The sequence below is a fragment of the Cibotium barometz genome, chromosome 1 (assembly GCF_041138505.1).
Source record: "Cibotium barometz isolate CiBa-2024 chromosome 1, ASM4113850v1, whole genome shotgun sequence".
Lineage (NCBI taxonomy): Eukaryota > Viridiplantae > Streptophyta > Polypodiopsida > Cyatheales > Cibotiaceae > Cibotium > Cibotium barometz.
In genome coordinates, this window is record NC_141046.1 from 9001640 (window position 1) to 9008563 (window position 6924).

The window sequence follows — 6924 nt, forward strand, 5'->3', positions numbered from 1 at the left end:
GAGCTTCTTCTTGAGATGAGTCCATAGCAAGTACTGAAAGGGAGAATTACTTAAAAATGTTGGATGGATTTCCTAACCTTTTTGCAAACAGCTACTCACAAGTACACCAAGTTACCCTAGTAGAGCACAAGATTGATCTCAAGCCCCCCAAAGTAAGCTAGTGGTACAACGGCTAAGGTGTTTGGGAGTAGTGAAAGCGGAGGTGCTTAAGAATGAGGTAACTAATTTGCTTGAAGCTGGATTTATTTTTCCAGTAGAGAATTCAGAGTGGATTTTCCAATTATAGTCCCTCCCAAAAAGGGTGGAAAATGGCATGTGTGTGTGGACTTTTGCCCTCTGAATGCATGCACAAAGAGGGATTATTATCCTCTACCCTTTCAAGATGAGATTTTGGATCAAGTTGCAGGTCATGAGTTGTATTCAGTGTGTGATGGATACTCTGGATACTTTCAAATCCGGATTTGTGAAGAAGATCAAAGGAAAACCTCATTTATCACCCCTTGGGAGTGTATGCCTATAGGGTGATGCCATTTGGCTTGACCAATGCACCAGCAACTTTTCAACGCTTCATGAGTTAGGTATTTGCACCTTACTTGGGAAAGTTTATAAGGGTCTTTTTGGATTATTTTTTGCATTTATTCAAGCCGCATGGATCACTTGGAAAAGTTGAGGTTGGCCTTGCAAAGTATTGATAATGCAAAAGGGTGTCTTAATCCTAGAAAATGCCGCTTGGCATGAAGGAAGGTGGTTCTCTTGGGACATGTTATCTCAGAAGAAGGCATAGAGATGGATCCTGAGAAGGTGCAGGCAATTGTGGCCCTCCCACCACCTACCAATGTAAGGGAGGTAAGGAGGATTTTGGGTAAAACAAAGTATTACCAATGCTTTGTTGAAATGTTCTCTGAGAAGATGTATCCTATAAATCTGTTGACAAAGAAGAATATTTCTTTCCAATGGGGCCCGATCAAATTCAATCTTTTTGTTTGCTCAAGGAATACATGAGAGTCAAAGTCAAATTGTACAGCCTCCTAGGTGGGGGAGGACTTTTATGTGAACCCAAGTGTCTCATCACATTCAGTGGGTGCTATACTCTTGCAAAAGGGAGAGCAAGGGCGTATGCAACCAGTGTATTATGCAAGCCGACAACTCATTGATTCCCAGGAGAGGTATGGTGAAATGGAGAAAGGTGGTTTGTCTCTTGAGTTCAAGTCATACTTGTTACCTTGCCCTTTTTTCTTCCTCATATCTCAATCTTCTTTACAATTCTTGGTCCGCAAACCCAATCCTATAGGAGGGAAGTTTGCAAAGTGGATTTGTGAGCTTCAAGAATTCTCTTTCACTTTTTACAGAAAACACCACTAGGGTCTCTCTTGCAGATTTGCTTACAATGAAGGATGAGGAAGAAGGAACAGGAGCAAAGGAAGAAGTATATGAAGATTTGGAGACACCACCAACTGCTTTCACTATGCATTTTGATGGAGCCTTTAGCCCTTCTAGGTAATGTGGGGCTGGGGGTGTAAGATCCCTGGCCCCACTACGCAACGAATTCTAGGGTTCTAGCAGCGGAAGTAGCACTTCTTGCGCTGGGTAGGGTCCCACACTCGGGGCCTCGCCCACGGATATCCGGAAAAGAGACTAATCCATCGGTTTTTCCAAAACCAAACCCGAAAAAACTTCCTTTACCCGGAATGGGCGATTCCACCAGGAGGATAACTTTTCCCTAACGTAGTCAAAAACCTTAGGTAGCTGAGCTGATCTGACCGAACTCGTAAGTTCCATAGTCAAATCAAGGGACAAATTGCACTTGGATCATAGAGACCAATGCTTTTTTCCTCATCGAGAGGCATAGCCGTTGATTCTTTTTCCATAGAACAATTTTTGTACGGGATTTACTTCATCTATCGAACTAAACAAAAATTGAGTCTCGATTTACAGATCCATCAGTCCAGCCTACCACCCAACCACTGTAGAGATGGGATCCAATTAGGAATTTGGTTAGGTTTTGTCCCAGGTACCAGGGGGAATAGAGTTCCCAGGCCCCCTAGCCGGAAGTTCATGCAAACATAAAACTAGTCACACCACTTACACACCCAATATGAAATTGCCTTTTTTCTTAGCATCAGCTATCTTTAAAACAATCCTTTAAAGAAACCATTGTATCACTGATCACAATCCTCAAAATCTCTAGTTGAATCCTTATTTCCAATCATTCCTTCATCGGTGTACTTATGGCATCATTGGCAAGAACGCTCACCACCTATTCACTCAGGGGCCTTTTCAACAGTTCCTAGCTCATAGTACCCGGCAATATAATCACTTATAAAAATCAAGATGGAATCTTCGTTGAAGATCAGCAAGATCAACTAGCAGATCCATATAAAAGAGCCATGGACTCATCCGTTGTTGTTGAGGACCTGCAACATGGTCAGTCAACCAGATCCATGGCTGGTTCTAGAAAACAACTCTTACTCCTTGTTCCAATATCTTCCACGACGCACGTGTGGGTATCTTCGGCGACCCAGACCCCGAGCACCGTCGTATGGTCAGCACCCTCTAGCATCCTTCGTAGGTCACCTAGCACTTCACTCATAGGCCGCTTCCTTGGTCCCCCATCCACCGTACCGAAAGCTCACCATTTAAATCGAATCGAGGCTGGTCAAGACCTCAGTCGACCTTGCTACGCGAGACGTCCTCCATTGACTCTCCGTCTCAGCAGTTGCAGCTTTATCAGTTAGGTCTCCATGACCTTAATCACAAGACGGTCAAAATGCTTCCCCAGCATTCTTGACATAAAACAATCATTTACAAACAGGTCACAAATACAGTTTCTATAATGAACTCACGTCTTTCCAGATTGTTCCACATCAATCCATATTACTTAACCCAATTCCAAATAATATGTGTATCCATTCTTGACCAGATACATCATTTTCCATCCCATCATATCAGATTCATTAACTTCACATAACATCCATTCCTATCTTTCTTAATTTACATTACGTCTCATCACATCCATTTCTCATTACATCTTATTCGTTCACATCTTATATTATTCATTCACATTCTGATTCACATGATATCTCATCTCATCCATTCGCTCATATCGACTTCATATCCATTTACATTCATATTTGCATTCATTATTCCACATACACATCTACATTCGTACATCCACATTCACATCTATATCCATACATCCATTTTCACATCCACATCCACATCCACATCCACATTCATACATCTACATCCACATTCATACATCCATACATCCACTTCCACATCCACATCCACATCTACATCCATTCATCCACTTTCTCATCCACATTCACATTCATACATCCACATGCACATCTACATCCATACATCCACATCCATATCATACATTCACATCCGTGTTCACATTCATACATCCACATCCGTGGGAATGTGGAATAAGTAATGTGGATTGAGGAGGGATAATGTGGAAAGACGGAATTTGATATAGAATTTGTATTTTGTGACTGTTTGAAAATGCTGTTTGTAAATGACTGTTTTATGTCAAGAATGCTCGGAAAGCATTTTGACCATCTTGTGATTAAGGTCCTATAGACCTAACTGATAAAGTTGCAACTGCTGAAGGAGAGTCAATGGAGGACGTCTCGCGTAGCAAGGTCGGCCGAGGTCTTGACCAGCCTCGGTGCGATTAAAATGGTGAGCTTCCGGTACGGTGGATGAGGGGCCAAGGAAGCGGCCTATGAGTGAAGCGCTAGGTCACCTGCGAAGGATCCTAGAGGGTGCTGACCATACAGTGCTCGGGCTCTGGGTCGCCCAGGATACCCACGCGTGCGTCGAGGAAGATATTGGAACAAGGAGTAAGAGTTGTTTTCTGAAACCGGGCATGGATCTGGTTGATTGACCTTGTTGGTCTTCAATGGATGAGTCCATGGCTCTTTATATGGATCTGTTGGTTGATCTTGCTGATCTTCAACGAGAGTCCATCTTGATAAGTGATTATATTGCCGAGTATTATGGGCTAGGAACTATTGAAACGGCCCCTGACAGGTGGTGAGCGTTCTAGTTGCCAATGATGCCATAGATACTCTGATGAAGGAATGATGGGAAATTAAGAATCAATCGGATAAATTGGAAGATGGTGATCAGTGATACTATGGTTTTATTAAAGGATTGTTTTAAAACTGGTTGAATCTGTGAAAAGGCAATTTCATATTGGGTGTGTAAGTGGTGTGACTAGTTTTATTTTTGCATGAACTTCTGGCTAGGGGGCCTTGGAACTCTTTTCCTTGGTACTCGGGACAAAACCTAACCAAATTCTTAATTGGATCCCATCACTTCAGTGGTTGGGCGGTTGGCTAACCCATGGGACTGGGTGGGGTTAGGCTGGACTGATAGATCCGTAAATCGAGACTCAACTTTTGCTATTACGATAGATAAAGTAAATCCCGGACAGTAATTGTTCTATGGATAGGAATCAACGGCTGTGCCTCTTGAATGGGGAAAAAAGCGTTGATCCCAATGATCCAAGTGCAAGTTTCTTCCTTGATCTGATCAAGTATTTTGAAGATGCAATCGGATCAGCTTGATCAGAAATGATCTTGACTACGTTAGAGTAAAAAGTTTTCCTGGTGGAGTCACCCGTGCTTTTCGATAAAGGAAGTTTTTTCGGGTTCGGTTTTGGAACAACCGACGGATTAGTCTCTTATCCGGATATCCGTTGGTGGGTGAGGCCCTGAATGTGAGACCCCTGTCTCGTGCGAGAAGTGCTACTTCTGCTGCCAGTATCTTGAATCCGTTGCTCGGTGGGAACAGGGATCCCACAGCTGGTATCAGAGCATTTGGTTAATAAAGATCAAGTGAGAAACCAAATATGTCAAAAATTTATCAAGAAGCACAAAAAGGTTGTAATTGTGTGATATAATTCATACAATTCGATATTCAAACTGAAAGTCGTAAATTGGTAATTAGGTCTTCAGATGGAAATACCGCAATCATATAGAATCCGTGACCTGCTTGAGGCCTAGACATGATGGTATTTACCTTATAATTCCAAGGGGCGTGACTACCAGTATATACCGAGAGTATAACTGTAGCTCTTTACTGACAGTATATATGAGTAAATCTAAGACTTGAAATTATAAGCGTTAATGCTATCCAGATGATGATTTCAAATGTGGTTGATATGATTTTTAATTCTGTTTGAGAATTAATGAATTGATTTGGATTCTGATTGAAAATTTTGATTGAAAAATGATGATTTTTGAAATTTAGTTGAATATAATAATCTGAACGAAACCACAATGAGGATGAATGGGACGAGTCCTGTGATGATATTCATAACTAGAATGATGATAATGATTTCAACAAATCACTATGAGATGAGTGGGTTGTGCTGTCAAATTGTTACTATTAACACTTGACCGGTAGATCAAGTTAAGGGATGACAAATTGAGGACTTATTTGACTGAAATTCCCGTGGAGGAATGTTCAGAAAGAAATTTTTGGGTCTAATGGACCATTATCGTGTTAAAGATATGAATGATATGATCTGAATGAATTGTTATTTAATGATGAGTTCTATATAAGGGATATTTATCCCAGTATTCTGTTGGGTTGACCAGAATATAAGGAACCCCAGAATAAAATTAGATCTTAAGAAAAAGAGTTGCCCTATACCTTGCGAGATGAGGACATCTCGCACTTTTTTAAGTGGGGTAGAATGTAAGATTCCTCCCCAGCCTTCGAGGTATACAGGAGTAAGAATCTACCTTTTTGATCTTGTAGTTATTCCCTCTCTAAAATAAAAGAAAGATTCTGTTTAAAAAAGGAAGAACCTTTCCCCAGAATATTTCTCAAGAGTCCCACCTGTTTTAAGGATTCAGAACAATGAGTTCAGAAGTGAGAATCGATGTTTTGGATATCAAGGTTTTGGTCTTCATTCGAGTATGGCCCACAAGAAGTTCTTTATTTCTTGGGAAGTATAAGAAGTTATCTCCCAGATATTATGAGCCTTATATCTGAATTCAATGAAAGTAGGTGACTTAGCCTACAAGCTTCTTTTACCTCCTCATCTCAAAGTTCTTAATGTATTTCATAGAAATAGGTGCCAAACCCAAATCATGGAAAGACGGTAAAACTTCAGTGACAAGATACCGTTGGCTTCTAAGTTACACTAGATCCTTTCTTTATATAAGTCATAACTTTTACCTGTCGCTCATAGTAATCTTACTTCCATCGATCTCCCTTCTTCTTAATCTCCTTCATGGCTTGGCAAGAGGAATTAGTTTTATCCATTATGATTTCTCACCTTCAAGACGCAAGCGAGTCTGTGAAGAAGGATTTTATAGAATAGTATGAGCGCTCACTTTTCCCTCACTTTGGAACTTCTGTAGCTCAGACCAAATGGTGGACCTATCAAGACATAACTAGGGTAACACCGAGGTCAGCAGCAGCATTTTCGTAACAATGTCCGCTTGGCCATGGTTATTGAAGCTTTGGGTTTGGGTCCCCGATACTACTGCGTCATGAGATCAAGGCATCTTGGGTTTTCTGAGTGGGTCTTCTTACTAGCGTGTTTTCTTCCTCATCAGAAGATATGCCTTTACCCCATTTTTGGCTTGCCTCTCAGAGGTCCTTTTGTTAGATCACCTCATACCACTGAGATAGGTGCGGCAATAACCAACAGAATTATTCCCATAGATGAGTTACCTTATACATGTGCAGCTTGTGAGTGCTGCTTTTGTGATCATATGATGGACGGGCTTATGGAAGTGTAAAGAGTTCTTCTATCTTTACTGTATATGTTCCGAGAATGAATAAAGTTTAAATCTTGTTCTTATCTTGAATCTTGCTCTCTTTGAGGCTTTTCTTAGTGGTTAATCTTGATTAAAATTTTTCTCTAAGTCTCATATTCGTGCATCTTACAAAATT